This window comes from Arachis ipaensis, chromosome B4, assembly GCF_059453495.1.
Source record: "Arachis ipaensis isolate K30076 ecotype BB chromosome B4, ASM5945349v1, whole genome shotgun sequence".
NCBI lineage: Eukaryota > Viridiplantae > Streptophyta > Magnoliopsida > Fabales > Fabaceae > Arachis > Arachis ipaensis.
Window position 1 is genome coordinate 51,108,211 of NC_142439.1, and position 22,100 is coordinate 51,130,310.

The window sequence follows — 22,100 nt, forward strand, 5'->3', positions numbered from 1 at the left end:
TAAATAAAAATAAAAGGAAGCTAAAACAAAGAAACATAAAACCTGGATTGAGAGTCACTCTTAAAACAAGAAGAAATCCTAAATCCTAAGAGAGAGAGAGAGAGAAAGGAAAAGATCTACCTCTCAACTAAATCGAAATCATTGAAAAATAAAATATGCGAGCTCTCCTTTGAATAGATGCATTCCCACACTTTATAACCTCTGGTCTATGCTATCTGTACTTGGATCTGGGCCAAAAAGGGCTTCAGAATTTGTTGGGGGCGTATTCTATAAATTCTGATACGTGGCTTCTGTCACGCGTTCGCGTGGGTAACGCGATCGCGTCATTCGGAGCTTTTCCTTACCACGCGGTCGCGTCAGTCACGCGTCCGCGTCGTATGTGTTCTGCTTATGGCGCGCGGTCGCGTCAGTCATGCGGCCACGTCGTCGCATCTTCGCTTCTGGCACGCGATCGCGTGGATACCAGTTTCCTTAAAGCTCCGTTTTGCTTTCTCCTTTCATTTTAGTATGTTTCCTTTTCCATCCTTTAAGTCATTCTGCCTTAGAAAATCTGAAACTACTCAACACACTAATCACGGCATCAAATGGAAATAAAGGTAATTAAATTTATTAATTTTAAAGCTTAGGAAACATGTTTTTCATTTACATCACATAATAAGGAAGGGAAAGTAAAACCATGCAATTAATGTGAATAAGTAGGTAAAGGATTGTATAAATCACTCAAATTAAGCACAAAAGAACTCATGAAATATGGGTTTATCAACCTCCCCACACTTAAACACTAGCATGTCCTCATGCTAAATCCAAGGTAAATAATTAAGGTTAAAGTGATGGAATGTCATGCAATGCAACCTAATTTAAATGCAACTACCTAAATGAATGATGCATCATGCAACTCTAAATTATTCACTTATATATAAAGCTTACATGTAGTCAAGTTAATTCACATTCTCAAGGAGTCATGTATATATATGTATATAGCCAACCCTTAAATAATAAAGCATTTTAGCAAATGAGATGGGAAAGAAAACATTGTACAAACTTGCAAAACAATTAGTAAATATAAGCACAGATATATGTTGATGAGTTATAGAACCCTCACTGGATTTTGTGTTTACTCTCTAGTTACTCAGTGCTTATTGGGTTTATTCACTCTATTTTTCTTTTTATTCTTACTTTCTATAACTTTGTTCTTCATCTAACCAATCAACAATTATAGAATATAGTCATACCAAAAAGTCATGAGGTCTTTAATTGAGGTTGTAATGGGGCCAAGGTAAAGGTAATGATTTATGTATAGGGTTAAGTGAGCTAATAAGTGAATCCTTAATTAGACTAAGATCTCACCTAACATACATATTTAGCAAGATAAAACTTCTTTACCTATTCTCCCTTATTATCCCACTTATTGTTACAAGCTCATGTTTCACTTTTTATTTTTATCCCATGTGCATTGTTTTTATTTTGCATTGGGGAATTTCTTTTGTATCCCCTTTTATTTAGATGCTGAAAAATAACTCTCTCTCTCTCTCTCTTTTTTAATGCACATGGTAATCGAATCACTTAGATTTTCTCATGAGCATGCTTCCCAAATTTTATTTTATTCCTTTTAACTTCTCTACATTTTGTTTCTATCATCCATGTTCCCAAAAGGTTTCCCACATTTAACTCTATTCATGATTTTCTATCTTAAGCTAACCAAGGATTCACTTGGGATTTTCTTTTGTTTTTTCTGCTTAAGGCTAGTAATTTGGCTAAATAGAATAAAGGAGTTTTAAAAGGCTCAAGGGGGCTAACAAGGGTGATGTAAAAGGTAGGCTAATTTGGGGTAAGTGAGCTGAAATCAAATGATGGCCTCAATCATTCTCTTGGTGTGTATCTACATTCTATATTCTATAATTAGACATATAGATTAAAGCAAAGTAAAGAACATCAGAATAAAAAGCAATGAAACACACAGAAATGAAATTATGGTTTGAATGCAACCATACAATTAAGCTCAAGACTCACAGGCTGTGTGTTCTCTAACTCAAGCATCATATATCATTTATATATTGTATGCAAGTTTAGTTAAAAATTCCCATTATCCTCATAAAAATTTATTTAGGGTAGCTTTTAAAGTTTTAATGTTCCTCCTTGATGAAATGTTGTCAGCTTAACTACATCATGTAATGCTATATATAAGGTTTGTGGATTTAAATCTGATATGTTCAATTTCCTAGCTTACTTCCTTTTTATATTTTTCAATTTTAAACTATACTATCTTATGCTAAAAAGGGTAAACTATACTAATTAATCCACTATTAAATCAGAATTGCAAACTAAACTAAATAACTAAAATAAACTAAATGGCTAAAATATGAACTAAAGATGCAAAATGTAGAAAATAGAGTAAAAATACATAAAAGCAATGTATAAGTACTCAGAAAATAACAGTAAAAATAAAAATATAGAAAAATATCCAAAATAAAAGAAAAAGTATGTAGTGGTTCACCAAAATAAACGCCAGAGATGGCGACCTCCCACACTTAAAAGGAAGCATCGTCCCCGATGCTCAATCAAGCCGGGTGTGAAGGAGTGTCATCACTGGGAGGGATGGTAGCTGGAGTCTCAGTGGTGGTGGTGGGCTGAGGGTCTGGCTACTGTGGAGGAGGTGCTGATTGGATCGGGATCTCAAGATCCGCAGCCTCAATCTGATGTGGGACCGCTGCCTGTGGTGCGGCTGGTGTTGCCTCCTGGGGATGGGTCTCTGCCTCGGTTGCATCCGCCTCCTCCTCAGATGCCTCGGACGGTGTGTCGGGCTTGGAGGGGATGTCACCGTATCGTATCATCAGCTTTAGGTGCTCATAGCGTTGCTTGTTGCGACGCTCCATCTGGTCAAGTCGTCGAAACAAGCGGTGCACCAGATGATAGACGGGCTCTGTGGCAGGTGGAGGTGCAGTGGTGGTAGCAGGGGTAGGTGGTGCAGCAGTGGAGGAAGAGAGTCCAGCAGACGGTGGGGCTGACTCATCAGTAGCAGTGAATGGTGGTGGTCTGTGGCCCAAGGCTAAGAAGTTCCGGCTGTGCGGAATGATCTTCCTGTAATCCGCCGCTGGTGGTCTCTCATCGGCAGCCTCCCATGGCACGTCAGCTCGACGGCCAAGCTGTGTAACTAGATATAGAAAAGGGAGGGTGCCTCGGACGTGGACCCTGGCCATATAGTGCCGAATGAAACGTGGCAGATAAAGGTCCTTACCCTCCAGCACACACCAAAGGAGGGTGATCATAGAAGCCGGGATCTCCGTCTCGTGAGTACTCGGCATCACATAATTACTCAAGATCTGATGCCATAACCGAGGCTCATCGTTTAAGTATGCCCTCTTGATCCCTCTAGGCATGGTAGTGTCCTGACCCATCTCTCAAGGGACTGTCGGGTCGAGAGCTATCCGTGCCTTTACAGCATCCCAATCAAACTGCATCTGACGCATGTCCTCCTCAGCCTTTGAATAACCATCAGGCTAATCGGACTTGGCTGGGAGCCGGAGAATGTCCTCTAAGGCCTCCTCAGTGACCAGAATTTGCTTTCCTTTCAGGTTCACTGCATCTAGGGTAGTGAGATAGTAGTTGCAGTAGAATTCCCGTACCCAAGATGAATTGACCTCTGTCAGTGTTCTTTCCAGAAAGAACCAGCCCCTTTGCTTGATTTGCTCAGTGGTGTACTGCTGGAGTGCTTCTGGAATCTTCAGAGTTCGCTCCAGGTATAGATTTCTGGAGTTTGCAAAAGCCCGGTACTTCAGCTCACAGTACCGGTTTGCAAATTTTATAGGATCATTCGCAGGGAGCAGCTGGTCAGCTTTTTCCTGTTGTGTGAAGTTCTTCTCCCGCCATGAAGAATCGTGCATTAGAGCAATGATGGACTGGGAGGAATCTCCTCTCTTGCGCTTGCCAGTAGCCTTGCCTTTTCCTTTCCTTTGTGAGGTAGACATCCTGAAAAACAGAAAATCAGGATATGGATAAAAATAGGAAAGCAATTTGGCAATTAAACAAAGGAAACTCAAAGCGGCAAGGGAGAAATAGAATAAGGAAAATGAGTAAATGAAATGTGATTGAATTTATGTTAAATGGAAAAATAAACAATATGCCATGGTTAGAAAGTTAGAGGAAAGTGAAAATAAACAGAAAAGAGATCAAAAGGGTTAGTATGGTTAGAATTTGAAAAAGAAATTAGTAAATTAAAATTAGTGAGTTAGTAAAGTGCGGGTTAAAGTAAGTGGCATAGAAAAATTCTATATAACAAGGATTCACAGGTAAGAATAGAAGTACTCATAATCGAACAAGGAAAACAGGGTAATGCTGATTCGAATAGAAATAAAGAAAGCAAAAATTGGAATCAATGAAACACAAATGCAGTTTATGAACCAGGAAATCAAAGAGGATAAGAAAGTCTGCCATATCATTCATGAAATGGTTTGGGTAAAGTAGAGTAAAACAGAGTTCAGAAATGCCAAACCAAAACAAGAATTAAAATAATTTACAAAAAATTTGGGCAGCATTCCGGCTAAAATTGGATTGTCCCGGAAAATAAACAGCAATCATAGCAGTTCATATGAATTAAAAACTTGCTGCAGTTACTAGTAATGAATAGAAACACAAAATTTTAGAGTAACAAGTAGCAATTGCAAGAAATCACAGCATATGAATGAGTTCACAGGAACAGCAGAATTGCAGTTATGATAAAACATAAACAGGAACAGTGCAAGTAAACAGACCTAGATCCACTAACCAGAGCCTAAGCTACCTAACAACCTAAAAATCCACTCCAGCATGCATATCTATCTATCCTAATGATGAACAGAAACGAAAAAAAGTACAGAAAAATGAAGAACGGATAAAAGGGGATTGCGTTTTGCGGAACCTGGTTGGCAGGAGGGGTAGAACGGGGAAGAAGGTGGCTGCGGCGGCGTCCGGCGCGGTGGCGGGGCACGGTGTCGCGGTGGCGGCTGAGGGGGGCAGTGGCGGAGAGGGTTTAGGGGTAGTGATAGAAGAAGGGGGGTTGCGGGTGGGTGGCGGAGAGGGGGGGCGGCGCGGCTGGATGGCCGGCGGTGGTGGGTGGTGGTTCGGAGGGCAGTGGTGGAGAGGGGAGGAGAGAGGAAGAAGGAAGAAGAAAGAAGGGGAGGGGGTGGTACGGCGGCGGTGTCTGGACGGTGGCGGCATCTGGGTGGTGGCGCGGTGGCGGCTGGGTGGTGCTGGGTGGTGGCTGGAGGATGAAAAAGCAGAGAGGGAGAAGAGGGTTGGGGGTGGGGGGCTGCGCGACTGATAGGGTTCGCGTGGCTGGGGGGTTATACTTTTGAATTCACGCGGCCGCGTGGGGCACGCGGTCGCGTGGTTGGGGCGAAAATGGGAGTGACGCAATCTCGTGGGGCGCGCGATCGCATGAGAGGGGGGAAAGAGGGGTGACGCGATCGCATGGGTCGCGCGATCGCGTCGCTGGAATTCGTGCTAAACGCACAACTCCAGCGCCGTTTTAGCACTACTCTCTGTCTCCTTTTGGGGTGATGTGCAATCCATGCGACGCGATCGCGTCGCTCACGTGGTCGCGTGGGATTGGTATTGTGCAAGTGACGCGATCGCATGGGGCATGCGATCGCGTGGGCCAATTTGTGCGAAATGCACAAGGGCTGCACGATTCCAGCCTAACTTTCTGTTCGTTGGATCCTTACGCCGATATATATATCACGCGACCGCGTGGGTCACGCGGTCGCGCGGGTGGTGTTTTTCACAATATGACGCGATCGCATGGGGCATGCGATCACGTCGTGCACCCCTTTTTTTTTTTATGCATGAAAAATGCAGAATGCAACGATTAACATGAATGCGATGCATGATTCCAGGTTTAATAAATTGAAATTAAAAAAGGAAAAAAATGAAAGCAATTAACAAGAAATAAATTGAAAAAGAAGCGACCATACCATGGTGGGTTGTCTCCCACCTAGCACTTTTAGTTAAAGTCCTTAAGTTGGACATTGGAGGAGTATCTTGTTATGGTGGTTTATGTTTAAATTCGTCCAAAAATCTCCACCAGTGCTTGGAATGGCAATAGCCTCCGGGGTCCCAAACTAAGCATGCAAAGCTTCTGAGCAGCTCCAAACAGATTTTCAGGCTCCCGGGACTACGAATGTCAGGATAGAGTCCAGGATTCCAAGCCTTGCTTTTAAATTTGCCTCCGTCTTGATCTGCATGTTTCCATTTGGGCGGGTTAAAAAGTAGAATCTCACCTTGGTGACCAAACATTTTCCGTGATCCATGTAATTGAGCATGATACCAATCCGTGTACTTCGAGGTGAAGCGTGGAACCTTGTTGAACCTTGTGCACCAGCTGTGAGTACGAGCCATTTCCCTCTTACTCTTAAAGCCGCAGAGAGCTCTAAGCTGGCCATTTGTTTCAAGCAAACCATATTCAAGTGAATAAGTAAAGTTATAAGTTAAGGATTGTACCCACTTGAAGCTTGTATTAGGTGGTAATGGCCTTGGGATAGGTGTTTTTGGCGGTTCTGCAAGTTCCATTTCTTTGTGCTCTTCTGTGAATTCCTCCACTTCTTTGCAAAGATCTTCAATTGTATCTATGTCCTAGTCAAAGTCTTCTGTGTCTTCCTCATCACTTTAGTCATAGAATGGAGGTTGAGAGAAATCTACCTCTATATCATCTTCATATTCACATGGGGAAGATTCTTCTATCTCAGAGAATTCACTTGCGGATGCAAGTTCATCATTAAGAGAGTCAGACTTGTGACTATCATTATCGAGGGAATTTGTTTCTTCTTCATATTCCGTCTGATTCTTAATAAACGACTTGCCTTGGAGAAATATCCTCCTTAGGATCAACTGTAGTCTCCTTGACGGCGTTTTCCTCAATTCTGGATTCCCATGGAGGTTCAGCATCTCCTAGATCTTCAACCAACTCTTCTTCTTGAACAAAGATAACTTCTTCTAATTGTTCTAGTATAAATTCATTCTCTGTCTTGTCCACTGGAGTTTCTGGCAGCTCCTTCATGCTACGCCCTTCATTGGGCTGTCCACATGGAGCTGTGGCTGATCCTTGTGTATTTGAGCGCCTAGAAGCCCATTGAATTATCGCTTGCTCCAGTTGTTGAATGGTTGTTTGAAATTTAATTACTGTTTCCTTTAGACGAGCCTCTGCTTCCTGGGTTGCTGGACATGGACATGACACAAAGGAAAGTGGTGGTGATTGGGAGTGATTGGATTGGTATTGGGGTAAGGGAGGATCATATGGTGGCGAATGGTGAAGAGAAGCTTGTGAGTGTGGTGGTTTGAGGTTATGTTGAAAGGGTGGTTTATATGCACGGGGTGGGGCTTGTTGGTAGTTACAAGGTTGTCAACCATGTCTTTCAGCTGGGTATGCACTGTAGAATGGTCGTTGTCCAGGATATCTCGGAGGGTGTCGTTGCCAAAAGGGTTGATTAGATCCTCTTGGTTCCATCCATCCTTGATTGGTCTGACCTTTATGCACATACCTGCTGTAACTTCTATTTCCCTTAACAATATTAGAACCAAACTCAAAGTGAGAGGGGTGAGAGTTCATAGTAGCAAATAAAGACAAAAAAAGCAAAAACAAAAATAAATAAACAAGCAAAAGAAAAATATTTACAATAACCAATAATAAGGCACACGTTAGCAAGTCCCCGGCAACGGCGCCATTTTGATGAGAGAACTTTTGCGTGGTCTAGAAATTTGCGGATAAATCCTCGTTGCAAGTATAGTTTCTAAACCTTCAAAAGTCCTTTCATACAAACGTTTTGGGTGTCACAAGTAACAAACCCCTTTAGAAATTGTTAACCGAGTATTCAAACCTCGGGTCGTCTTCTCAAGGAACTACGAGGAAGTATGTTCTTGTTATTGGCTATAAAGGTTGTAATCGGGGTTTAGAAGATGAGAAGCAAGTAATTTAAATGACAAGTAAAGTAAATGGCAATTAAAATAAATAAATACTGTAAAGCAGACTTTTGGCAAGGTAAGAGAAGTTGGAGGTCCAACGTAGTTATCTCTCTCAACTATAATGAAAGTTGAATCTAAACTCCACTTGGTCAACCTTTACTAGGGCAAAGGAAAGTCAGGGGACTAATTAAATTGACCTTTGAATCCTATTTATTTCCTAAGAAAAGGTTGGGATTACTTAAGTCAGCTCAATTAGCAAGATAACGATTATCAGTTATGTTGAGTTTAATAACTGTTGAGTTACTGAATTCTTAACCAGGGCCAAAAGGGAAAAAAGTAAAATTGCTGGAATAATAAAAATATCCTTAGATGGGAAGCAATGGTAACTTGAATCAAAGAGAACAATCATAAACTGAAAATACCTCAATTATTATTAATTCGGATAACAATCTATAACATGGAAGAAATTCATAAATTCACTGATCAATTCAAGTGCTGGAATAAATAAAAGTAAAAGGAAGCTAAAACAAAGAAATGTAAAATCTGGATTAAGAGTCACTCTTAAAACAAGAAGAAATCCTAAATCCTAAGAGAGAGAGAGAGGAGAAGATCTCCCTCTCAACTAAATCTAAATCATTGAAAAATAAAATATGCGAGCTCTCCTTTGAATGGATGCATTCCCACACTTTATAACCTCTGGTCTATGCTGTCTGTACTTGGATCTGGGCCAAAAAGGGCTTCAGAATTCGCTGGGGGCGTATTCTGTAAATTCTGATACGTGGCCTCTGTCACGCGTCCGCGTGGGTCACGCGATCGCGTCATTCGGAGCTTTTCCTTACCACGCGGTCGCGTCAGTTACCCGTCCGCGTCGTATGTGTTCTCCTTATGGAGCGCGGTCGCGTCAGTCATGCGGCCGCGTCGCCGCATCCTCGCTTCTGGCACGCGATCGCGTCATCCATGCGATCGCGTGGATACCAGTTTCCTTAAAGCTCAGTTTTGCTTTCTCCTTTCATTTTAGTATGTTTCCTTTTCCATCCTTTAAGTCATTCTGCCTTAGAAAATCTGAAACTACTCAACACACTAATCACGACATCGAATGGAAATAAAGGTAATTAAATTAATTAATTTTAAAGCTTAGGAAACATGTTTTTCATTTACATCACATAATAAGGAAGGAAAAGTAAAACCATCCAATTAATGTGAATAAGTAGGTGAAGGATTATATAAATCACTCAAATTAAGCACAAAAGAACTCATGAAATATGGGTTTATCAGCTACCAAAGTGGAAGCCGTTCACAATATGGTCTCCTCCCGCCTAAGCCTATGCGATCAAGGAACTCCTATTGTTGAATGTGGAGAAGCAATCAAGGAGCATAGTGAGGGAGTGAATTTAGAGCTTCAAGGTGTAGAAGAAGGGTTAAAACAAAGATTGTCACAAGGGGAGGAAGTTAAGACAATTGAAAAGGAAGAAGTGGTTGAAGATCTAAGAGATGTTGGAAGTCCATGGGAATCTAGAATTAGAGAGCCCTCTTCTAAGAAGCTTGACATTGATGTTGAGGAGGGTGTACAACCTCCAAGACATGTCATGGTTGAAGATTTTGAAGAGGTTGACCAAGAGATGGATTCAATCATTGAAGAATTCTTATGTACAATTGAATCCTTCCCCATTGGGCTTGACATATAGGGTAAGGAAAAAGATACGTCACCTCCCATGCCCTTGGTAAGCAATGAAGAAAAGATTGAATTGGAAGGAAGCTACCAAGAGGAAGAGGTTGAAATTGAAGAAGCTTGTGAAGAGGTGGAGGTAGCCAAGAAAGACCACAAGGGCGTAGACCTCGCATTGGCTAAGTGTGGGGAGGTCCCCCTTCCTAAGTCACCATCATCCAACACAACATTCAAGTGGGTAAAATTCTTATCCCTAAGCTTTGCTTTCTCACTTGAATATGGTTTGATTGAAAATGACAGTCAACTGAGAGCTTTCTGTGGAGTTAAGATTAGGAGAGACTTGTGTAGAGGTTGGACACATCACTCTAAGTTCATGATGGTTCCATGCTCGAAGTTGAATAGCAATGTGGTGCACGAAATTGTGATCTCTGGTAATGGCTCCAAAAACTTGGTGCTCTAATCTCAATTCATAATTTATCACAACTTCGATACAACTAACTAGCAAGTGCACTGGGTCGTCCAAGTAATAAACCTTACGTGAGTAAGGGTCGATCCCACGGAGATTGTTGGTATGAAGCAAGCTATGGTCACCTTGTAAATCTCAGTCAGGCGGATATAAAATAATTATGGAGTTTTTGAAATAATAAAAGAAGGATAGAAATACTTATGTAAATCATTGGTGAGAATTTCAGATAAGCGCATAGAGATGCTTTCGTTCCTCTGAACCTCTGCTTTCCTGCTGTCTTCATCCAATCAGTCTTACTCCTTTCCATGGCTGGCTTTATGTACGGGCATCACCATTGTCAATAGCTACATCCCATCCTCTTGTGAAAATGGTCCAAATGTTCTGTCACAGCACGGCTAATCATCTGAGGTTCTCGATCATACTGGAATAGGATTCACCCTCCTTTTGCGTCTGTCACTACGCCCAGCACTCGTGAGTTTGAAGCTCGTCACAGTCATTCAATCCCTGAATCCTACTCGTAATACCATAGACAAGGTTTAGACTTTCCGGACTCTCATGAATGCCGCCATCAATCTAGCTTATACCACGAAGATTCTGATTAAGAGATCCAAGAGATTCTCATTCAATCTAAGGTAGAACGGAAGTGGTTGTCAGGCACGCGTTCATAGGGAATGATGATGATTGTCACGTTCATCACATTCAGGTTGAAATGCGAATGAATATCTTTGAAGTGGAATAAGTTGAATTGAATAGAAGGTAGGCATGGCCGAGTGGCTAGCCCCCAAACGTGATCAATAGATCAAAATATAATCCAAAGATGTCTAATACAATAGTAAAAAGTCCTATTTATAATAAACTAGCTACTAGGGTTTACAGAAGTAAGTAATTGATGCATAAATCTACTTCCGGGGCCCACTTGGTGTGTGCTTGGGCTGAGCTTGAATGTTACACGTGCAGAGGCTCTTTCTGGAGTTGAACGCTAGGTTGTAACGTATTTCTAGCTCTTGAATGTTACAATAGTGGCTTGTTTCTGGCGTTTAACTCCAGATAGCAGCATAGAACTGGCGTTCAACGCCCTTTTACATCATCTAAACTCGTTCAAAGTATGGACTTTTATGCATTGCTAGAAAGCCCTGGATGTCTACTTTCTAACGCAATTGGAAGCGCGTCATTTTGAGTTTTGTAGCTCCAGAAAATCCACTTTGAGTGCAGGGAGGTCAGAATCTAACAGAAAATACCTCTGAATATGATTTTTGCTCAAGTCCCTCAATTTCAGCCAGAAAATACCTGAAATCACAGAAAAACACACAAACTCATAGTAAAGTCTAAAAATGTGAATTTAACATAAAAACTAATGAAAACATCCCTAAAAGTAACTAGATCCTACTAAAATCATACTAAAAACAACGCCAAAAAGCGTATAAATTATCCGCTCATCACAACACCAAACTTAAATTGTTGCTTGTCCCTAAGCAACTAAAAATCAAATAGGATAAAAAAAAGAGAATATACTATAAATTTCAAACTATCAATGAAACATAGCTCCAATAAGATGAGCGGGACTTGTAGCTTTTTGCCTCTTGAATAGTTTTGGCATCTCACTTTATCCATTGAGGTTCAGAATGATTGGCATCTATAGGAACTCAGATTTCAGATAGTGTTATTGATTCTCCTAGTTCAGTATGATGATTCTTGAACACAGCTATTTTATGAGTCTTGGCCGTGGCCCTAAGCACTTTGTTTTCCAGTATTACCACCGGATACATAAATGCCACAGACACATAATTGGGTGAACTTTTCAGATTGTGACTCAGCTTTGCTAAAGTCCCCAATTAGAGGTGTCCAGGGTTCTTAAGCACACTCTTTTTTTTTGCTTTGGACCTTGACTTTAACCGCTCAGTCTCAAGTTTTCACTTGACACCTACACGCCACAAGCACATGGTTAGGGACAGCTTGGTTTAGCCGCTTAGACCAGGATTTTATTCCTTTAGGCCCTCCTATCCACTGATGCTCAAAGCCTTGGGATCCTTTTTATTTGTCCTTGCCTTTTGGTTTTAAGGGGTTATTGGCTTTTTGCTCTTGCCTCTTGGTTTTAAGAGCTTTTGGCTTTTTCTGCTTGCTTTTTCTTTTTCTTTCTATATTTTTTTTTCACTAATTTTTTCTTTTTTCTGCAAGCTTTGTTCTTTGATGCTTTTTCTTGCTTCAAGAATCATTTTTATGATTTTTCAGATTATCAAATAACATGTCTCCTTATCATCATTCTTTCAAGAGCCAACATATTTAACATTCTTAAACAACAACTTCAAAAGACATATGCACTGTTCAAGCATTCATTCAGAAAACAAGAAGCATTGTCACCACATCAATATAATTAAACTAAGTTCAAGGATAAATTCAAAACTCATGTACTTCTTGTTCTTTTGAATTAAAATAGTTTTCATTTAAGAGAGGTGATGGATTCATAGGACATTCATAACTTTAAGACATAGTTACTAACTACTAATGATCATGTAATAAGACACAAACATGGATAAGCACTTAACATAGAAAACGAAAAACAGAGAATGTAAGAACAAGGAATGAGTCCACCTTAGTGATGGTGGCGTTTCCTTCTTGAGGAACCAATGCTGTCCTTGAGCTCTTCTATGTCTCTTCCTTGTCTTTGTTGCTCCTCCCTCATTGCTTTTTGATCTTCTCTTATTTCATGAAGGATGATGGGGTGCTCTTGATGTTCCACCCTTAATTGTCCCATGTTGGAACTTAATTCTCCTAGGGAGGTGTTGATTTGCTCCCAATAGTTTTGTGGAGGAAAATGCATTTGAGGCATCTCCGGGATCTCATGGTGATGAGCTTCATGTGTCTCTTGAGATCCATGAATGGGCTCTCTTGCTTGCTCCATCCTTTTCTTAGTGATGAGCTTCTCTTCCTCAATGGGAATGTCTCCTTCTATGAAAGCTCCAGCTGAGTAACATAGATGGCAAATAAGATGAGGGAAAGCTAGCCTTGCCATGGGGGGAGGACTTTTCGGTTATTTTGTAGAGTTCAAGGGAGATGACTTCATGAACTTCTACTTCCTCTCCAATCATGATGCTATGGATCATGATGGCCCGATCCACAGTAACTTCAGATCGGTTGCGAGTGGGGATGATGGAGCGTTGGATGAACTCCAACCATCCTCTAGCCACAGGCTTGAGGTCCAGTCTTCTTAATTGAACCGGCTTGCCTTTCGAGTCAATCTTCCATTGAGTTCCTTCCACACATATGTCCATGAGGACTTGGTTCAACCTTTGATTAAAGTTGACCCTTCTAGTGTAGGGGCGTGCATCTCCTTGCATCATAGGCAAGTTAAACGCCAATCTCACATTCTCCGGACTAAAATCTAAGTATTTCCCCTGAACCATTGTAATATAATTCTTTAGGTTTGGGTTCTTACTTTGATCATGGTTCCTAGTGATCCATGCATTGGCATAGAACTCTTGAACCATTAGGATGCCGACTTGTTGGATGGGGTTTGTTAGAACTTCCCAACCTCTTCTTTGGATTTCATGTCGGATCTCCGGATACTCATTCTTCTTGAGCTTGAAAGAGACCTCGGGGATCACCTTCTTCTTGGCCACAACATCATAGAAGTCGTCTTGATGAGCTTTGGAGATGAGTCTTTTCATCTCCCATGACTCGGAGGTGGAAGCTTTTGTCTTCCCTTTCCTTTTTCTAGAGGATTCTCCGGTCTTGGGTGCCATCAATGGTAATGAAAAAAAAAACAAAAAGCTTATGCTTTTACCACACCAAACTTAGAATTTTGCTCACCCTCGAGCAAGAGAAGAAAGAATAGATGAAGAAGAGGAAGAAAATATGGAGAGGAGGGGGGAGGTGTGTTTCGGCCAAGAAGAGAAAAGAGGGTTGTGTTGTGTGAAAATGAGGAAGAATGGAGGGTTATATATATAGGGAAGGGAGGGGGGTAAGTTCGGCCATTTAGGGTGGGTTTGGGTGGGAAATTGATTTTGAATTTTGAAGGTAAGTGGAGTTTATGAGGTAGGTTTATAGGGAAGAGTGGATGGATGTGAGTGGTGAAGTGGTGATAGGGAAGAGAGATTGAGGTGATTGGTGAAGAGTTTTGGGGAAGAGTGTTTATGGAATTGTGTGAAAAAGGGGTGAGAAGAAGTAAGTGGAGGTAGATGGGGATCCTGTGGGGTCCACAGATCCTGAGGTGATCCTGTGGGGTCCATAGATCCTGAGGTGTTCAAGGATTTACAACCTTGCACCAAATTAGGCATGCAAAATGCCCTTGCACACAACTCTGGGCGTTCAGCGCCAGATTGGTGCTTGTTCTGGGCGTTGAACGCCCATTTGTTGCCCATTCCTGGCGTTGAACACCAGAGCCATGCTTGTTCTGGGCGTTCAGCGCCAGCTCTTCTCCAGGGTGCAATTCTGGCGTTCAAACGCCCAGATGCTGCCCATTTTGGGCGTTCAGCGCCAGAACCATGCTCTGTTCTGGCGTTGAACGCCAGCCAGATGCTTCTTTCTGGCGTTTAAACGCTAGTAAGGTCTTCCTCCAGGGTGTGATTTTTCTTCTGCTGTTTTTGATTCTGTTTTCAATTTTTATATTTATTTTGTGACTCCACATGATCATGAACATGAAAAACAATGAAAATTAGATAAATAAACATTGGGTTGCCTCCCAACAAGCGCTTCTTTAATGTCAATAGCTTGACAGTGGGCTCTCATGGAGCCTCACAGATGTGCAGAACTTTGTTGAGACCTCCCAACACCAAACTTAGAGTTTGGATATGGGGGTTTGACACCAAACTTAGAGTTTGGTTGTGGCCTCCCAACACCAAACTTAGAGTTTGACTGTGGGGGCTTTGTTTGACTCTGCTTTGAGAGAAGCTTTTCATGCTTCCTCTCCATGGATGCAGAGAGAGATCCTTGAGTTGTAAACACTAGGTTGTCCTCATTTATTTGAAGGATCAATTCTCCTCTGTCCACATCAATCACAGCTCTTGCTGTGGCTAGGAAATGTCCTCCTAGGATGATGGATTCATCCTCATCCTTCCCAGTATCTAGGACTATGAAATCAGTAGGGATGTAAGGCCTTCAACCTTTACTAACACGTCCTCTACTTGTCCATAAGCCTGTTTTCTTGAGTTGATCCTTCCATGAGAAATTTGGATGATTTCTCCATGATGAATTATATGTGTTTCCATAAGGTTCACCCATATAATTTACCTCTGCTATTGCAGGGTTTTCAGGATCATAAGCTTCTTCTTCAGAAGATGCCTCTTGAGTACTGTTGGATGCAGCTTGCATTCCATTCAGACTCTGAGAAATCATATTGACTTGCTGAGTCAATATTTTGTTCTGAGCCAATATGGCATTCAGAGTATCAATTTCAAGAACTCCCTTCTTCATAGGCGTCCCATTACTCACAGGATTCCTCTCAGAAGTGTACATGAACTGGTTATTAGCAACCATGTCAATGAGTTCTTGAGCTTCTGCAGGCGTTTCCTTTAGGTGAATGGATCCACCTGCAGAAGTATCCAATGACATCTTTGATAGCTCAGATAAACCATTATAGAATATATCCAGGATGGTCCATTCTGAAAGCATGTCAGAAGGACACTTTTTGGTCAGCTGCTTGTATCTTTCCCAAGCTTCATAGAGGGATTCACCTTCTTTCTGTCTGAAGGTTTGAACATCCACTCTAAGCTTTCTCAACTTTTGAGGAGGAAAGAACTTGGCTAAGAAAGCCGTGACCAGCTTATCCCAAGAGTTCAGGCTGTCTTTGGGTTGAGAGTCCAACCACACTCTAGCTCTGTCTCTTACAGCAAAAGGGAAAAGCATGAGCCTATAGACTTCAGGATCTACTCCATTAGTCTTAACAGTATCACAGATCTGCAAGAATTCAGTTAAGAACTGAAAAGGATCTTCAGATGGAAGTCCATGAAACTTGCAGTTCTGCTGCATCAGAGAAACTAGCTGAGGTTTCAGCTCAAAGTTGTTTGCTCCAATGGCAGGAATGGAGATGCTTCTTCCATGTAAATTGGCATTTGGTACAGTAAAGTCACCAAGCATTCTCCTTGCATTATTGTTGTTGGGTTTGGCTGCCATCTCCTTTACTTGTTCGAAATTTTCAATAAGGTTGTCTCTGGATTGTTGTAATTTAGCTTCTCTTAGTTTCCTCTTCAGAGTCCTTTCAGGTTCTGGATCAGCTTCAACAAGAATGCCTTTTTCCTTGTTCCTGCTCATAAGAAAGAGAAGAGAACAAGAAAAGAAGAGGAATCCTCTATGTCACAGTAAAGAGGTTCCTTATTGTTAGTAGAAGAAGAAAAGGAATAGGGGTGAAGAAAAATGAAGAATCCAAACACAAGGGTAAAGATAGGAGCAGTGATGTGAGATGAAGAGAAGTGTTAGTAGATGAATAAATAATTAGAAGGAGATGAGGAAGAAGGATTTCGAAAATTATTTTTGAAAAAGGGTTAGTGATTTTCGAAAATAGTTTTTGAAAAAGGTTAGTAATTTTTGAAAATTAAAATTAAAAATTAAAATAATTAGTTAATTAAAAAGAATTTTTGAAAAAGAGGGAAGATATTTTCGAAAATTAGAGAGAGAGAGTTAGTTAGGTATTTTTAAAAAAGATAAGAAACAAACAAAAAGTTAGTTAGTTATTTGAAACAAATTTGAAAATCAATTTTGAAAAGATAAGAAGATGAGAAGTTAGAAAAGATATTTTAAAATCAAATTTTGAAAAAGATAAGATAAGAAGATATTTTTGAAAAGATATGATTGAAATTAATTTTGAAAAAGATTTGATTTTTAAAATCATAATTAATGACTTGATTCACAAGAAATCACAAGATATGATTCTAGAACTTAAAGTTTGAAACTTTCTTAACAAGTAAGTAACAAACTTGAAATTTTTGAATTAAAACATTAATTGATGATGTTATTTTCGAAAATTATGTGATAAAGATAAGAAAAAGATTTTTGAAAAATATTTTTAAAATTTTCGAAAATAACTAAGAAAAATGAAGAAGATTTGATTTTTGAAAAAGATTTTGAGAAAGATAAGATTTTTAAATTGAAAATTTGATTTGACTCATAAAAACAACTAGATTTTAAAAATTTTTGAAAAAGTCAAATCTAATTTTCGAAATTTTAAGAGAGAAAAAAAAGGGAAAGATATATTTTTTTATTTTTTAATTTTTAATGATGAGAGAGAAAAACATGAAAATGATGCAATGCATGAAAATTTTGGATCAAAACAATGAATACATGCAAGAATGCTATGAATGTCAAGATGAACACCAAGAACACTATGAAGATCATGATGAACATCAAGAACATATTTTTGAAAAATTTTTAATGCAAAGAAAACATGCAAGACACCAAACTTAGAAATCTTTAATGCTTAGGCACTAAGAATTCAAGAATGCATATGAAAAACATCATACAACACAAAACAATATATTATGAAGATCAATCAAGAAGGTTTTATCAAGAACAACTTGAAGATCATGATGAATGCAATGCATGAATGCAATTTTCGAAAAACGCAAGATGAGTATGCAATTGACACCAAACTTGAAGTTGACTCAAGACTCAAACAAGAAACACAAAAAATATTTTTGATTTTTATGATTTTATGATTTTTTTTTGTATTTTTATTTTATATTTTTCGAAAATCATTTGAAAAAGAAAAATAAGGATTCCAAAATTTTTAATATGAATTCCAGGAATCTTACAATCTTAATCTAAAGCTCCAATCTGAGGGTTAGACATGGCTTAATAGCCAGTCAAGCTTTAGCATGAATATGAGAGTAATTCATTCAATTTTAAGCCAAAACCTCTGTCCGAAAGAATTTAGACATGGTTTTATAGCAAGCATGCTTCAACATGCTTCAAGAAACTCTAGAATTCATTCTTAAAAATTCTGAAGAAAAATATATTTTTGAAAACATTTTTATTTTAAATTTTTTTTTTTTGAAAAATTTTTGAAAACTTTTTGAAAAGAAAACGAAAAGAAAGTTACCCAATCTGAGCAACAAGATGAACCGTCAGTTGTCCAAACTCGAACAATCCCCGGCAACGGCGCCAAAAACTTGGTGCACAAAATTGTGATCTCTGGTAATGGCTCCAAAAACTTGGTGCTCTAATCTCAATTCATAATTTATCATAACTTCGATACAACTAACCAGCAAGTGCACTGGGTCATCCAAGTAATAAACCTTACGTGAGTAAGGGTCGATCCCACGGAGATTGTTGGTATGAAGCAAGCTATGCTCACCTTTTAAATCTCAGTCAGGCGGATATAAAATAATTATGGAGTTTTTGAAATAATAAAAGAAGGATAGAAATACTTATGTAAATCATTGGTGAGAATTTCAGATAAGCGCATAGAGATGCTTTCGTTCCTCTGAACCTCTGCTTTCCTGCTGTCTTCATCCAATCAGTCTTACTCCTTTCCATGGATGGCTTTATGTACGGGCATCACCGTTGTCAATGGCTACATCCCATCCTCTTGTGAAAATGGTCCAAATGCTCTGTCACAGCACGGCTAATCATCTGAGGTTCTCGATCATACTGGAATAGGATTCACCCTCCTTTTGCGTCTGTCACTACACCCAGCACTCGTGAGTTTGAAGCTCATCACAGTCATTCAATCCCTGAATCCTACTCGGAATACCACAGACAAGGTTTAGAATTTCCGGACTCTCATGAATGCCCCCAACAATGTAGCTTATACCACGAAGATTCTGATTAAGAGATCCAAGAGATACTCATTCAATTTATGGTAGAACGGAAGTGGTTGTCAGGCACGCGTTCATAGGGAATGATGATGATTGTCACGTTCATCACATTCAGGTTGAAATGCGAATGAATATCTTAGAAGCAGAATAAGTTGAATTGAATAGAAAAACAGTAGTACTTTGCATTAATCTTTGAGGAACAGCAGAGTTCCACACCTTAGTCTATGGAGTGTAGAAACTCTACTGTATGAAAATACATAAGTGAATAGAGGGTATGCATGGCCAAGTGGCCAGCCCCCAAACGTGATCAATAGATCAAAATATAATCCAAAGATGTCTAATACAATAGTAAAAAGTCCTATTTATAATAAACCAGCTACTAGGGTTTACAGAAGTAAGTAATTGATGCATAAATCCACTTCTGGTGCCCACTTGGTGTGTGCTTGGGCTGAGCTTGAATGTTACACGTGTAGAGGCTCTTTCTGGAGTTGAACGCCAGGTTGTAACGTATTTCTGGCGTTCAACTCTGGTTTGTGACTTGTTTCTGGCGTTTAACTCCAGACAGCAGCATAGAACTAGCGTTCAACTCCATTTTACGTCGTCTAAACGTGTTCAAAGTATGGACTATTATACATTGCTGGAAAGCCCTGGATGTCGAATTTCCAACGCAATTGGAAGCGCGCCATTTTGAGTTCTGTAGCTCCAGAATATCCACTTTGAGTGCAGGGAGGTCAGAATCCAACAGCATCAGCAGTCCTTCTTCAACCTCTGAATCTGATTTTTGCTAAAATCCCTCAATTTCAGCCAGAAAATACCTGAAATCACAAAAAAAAATACACAAACTCATAGTAAAGTCCAGAAATGTGAATTTAACATAAAAACTAATGAAAACATCCCTAAAAGTAACTAGATCCTACTAAAATCATACTAAAAACAATGCCAAAAAGCGTATAAATTATCCGCTCATCACAATGCTTGGTGTAGAAATAAATTGCATGGATCTAGGAGAATATTTGGGTGTGTAATTCAGAATTCTAAGGTCGTACCACCCAATTGGAATCATGATGATCAATTTGAAGATGGGTGTCAAAACAAAGTGTGGGATCCTGGATCGCACAAGGAGAATCAAATTTGGGAGCCCATGACTTGTGTGGAATTCTATCAAGGCTTGGAGTTATCATCTTTAAAGACTAAAGCTTATTGGAGATTCAAGCATTGGTGGATGTTCAAGGATAGCTTCAAGCACAAGCCACCTTAAGAGGAGCTCCCCATAAGTCCAACTTAAGGACAATAAACAAAAGTGCTAGGTGGGAGACACCCCACAATGGTAAATTCTTTTAATTTTTTTCCTTTTTTACATATTGGTAATTAGTTTAATTTCATGTTTTGTTGAGTTTGATGAGTATAATTGGTAGTTTAGTAGGTTAAATAAGGTTTTATGGTGTTATGGTAGCTGTTTGGAGGTTTAGAATGCTTGGATTGGTGCAAAAACATAGAAAAATTTTGAAAAACAGAGCACCATCCACACGTACGCGCACTGCACGCGTACGCATGAATTAAGCATTTTTACCCCTCCACGCGCACGCGCCATGTACGCGTACGCGTGGATTGAAAAATTTCATCCCTCCATACATTGCCCCGAGAGTTGCGCCTACACTACGCCAGCACCATGCCTAAAAAAAAAAAAAGAGAAACGGGCATTGGCGCGCAAGCGCGTTGTTCGCGCGCGCGTCGATGTGGTTCTACAACTCCTAGTACTAAAACTCGAGAGTTGTGCCCACTTTATGCCTACTTTGTGCCAGACAATCCGCGCTTAAGCACGCATGGCACGTACGCGTGGATTGTCCCTGCTGCATCCGCGCGTAAGCACGCATGACGCGTACGCGTGGATTGTCCCTGCAGCATCGGCGCGTGGGCGTGCATGACGCGTCCGCGTCGCAAAAAAAAAAGAGTTTTTTTTCTCATCTTCCAATTTCTTTTGTCCATTGCATTCGCATACTTTTATTCTTTGCATTTTCATTTTGTTTTTATAGCTTATTTTTACCTTATTTTTTTCGAGCTTCTTAATTGAATAATGGTGTTGAATGCTCTTACTCAATTGTTGAGAATTTCTTGGTTACTCTTGGTTCTTCGTGACTTGTTTGGCATTAATTGTAATATTTCCTCTACACACAAGATTAGTGCCTTAGTCCTTCTTGACTCATGATCCCTTGTTTTTGTACCTCATCATCATTGAGTTAGGATGGGACCAAATGCTCTCATGCTTATCACTAATCTTGTTTGTGTTAATTATTGATTAAGCTTGATGCAACATGCTCTTCATGTCATGTACCCATGCTTTGACTTTACTCTTGCATCAAGTATTAGTTAATATGCCTTTGCTTGAATTGCTTGCTCACTCACATGTTATAGCTACCATGTATTTGAGAACTATACTTTTATTTGGCATTAGCCCCCACCTACGTTCTAATTGCTTTCATATCTTTGTTGTAGGCTTAATTTTCTTTCTTTTTCTCTCCTTTGAGGTTGGCCACCAAGAAGGAAAGGAATGGAAAATCTTCTAATGGGGCAAGAAACAAGTTCACCCGCATAACCCTTTGAAGAAACTCATCAATTGTAGCAACCTGTCTACTTTACTCTTCTTTACATGCACCGAGGATGGTGCAAATTTCTAAGTGTGGGGAGGTCATCCGACCGATCTCCATGGGTAACAATTTCCTTTTTCAACACTAATTCTTGATTTCCTTTGCTAGTTAGTTGTTGCATTGCATGATAGGTTGCATGTTAGTTAGAATTTGTACATATTTTACCATTTCTTTTTATGTTAGGACTACTTGGTTAGGGTGATGATTTCTTTTCCAAGAAAAAAAAATTGTTCTAGGGCACCCAAAAAATTTGAAGAATTTTTTTTTTGTGATAAACTTGCTTGAAGAATTTATTTTAGAACATGGTTTTCGAGCTAAGAACACAAGCATGTGAGTTTTGAGCCTAATTGTGTGGTTACATCTTATAACCACTTATTTTCATTCTTGTGTGTATTATTCTCTCTCTATGATTGTAATCTTTGATTTGTTTGATTCTTTATGTCCATTATTCCATGTATACATGCATTTATATGATTGAGGCCATCATTTCATTTAGCTCATTTACCCAAATAGCCTACCTTTCATCAACCATTGTTAGCCAATTTTTAGCCTATTTAATCCCTTTTGTTCTTAATGTTAGCACATCACTACCCATAAGCGAAAAACAATAAATGTCCTTAATTTGGATCTTTGATTAGCTTAGG

General features: G+C 39.7%; 1 non-coding gene across 1 annotated transcript; it reads left to right on the top strand.

Moving 5' to 3' along the window:
* Positions 1–15,665: 15,665 nt before the first annotated feature.
* LOC148567535 (small nucleolar RNA R71) lies at positions 15,666–15,773 on the top strand. Its single transcript, XR_015882425.1, has one exon. It is a non-coding gene; the product is annotated as a small nucleolar RNA R71 (small nucleolar RNA).
* Positions 15,774–22,100: the final 6,327 nt, after the last annotated feature.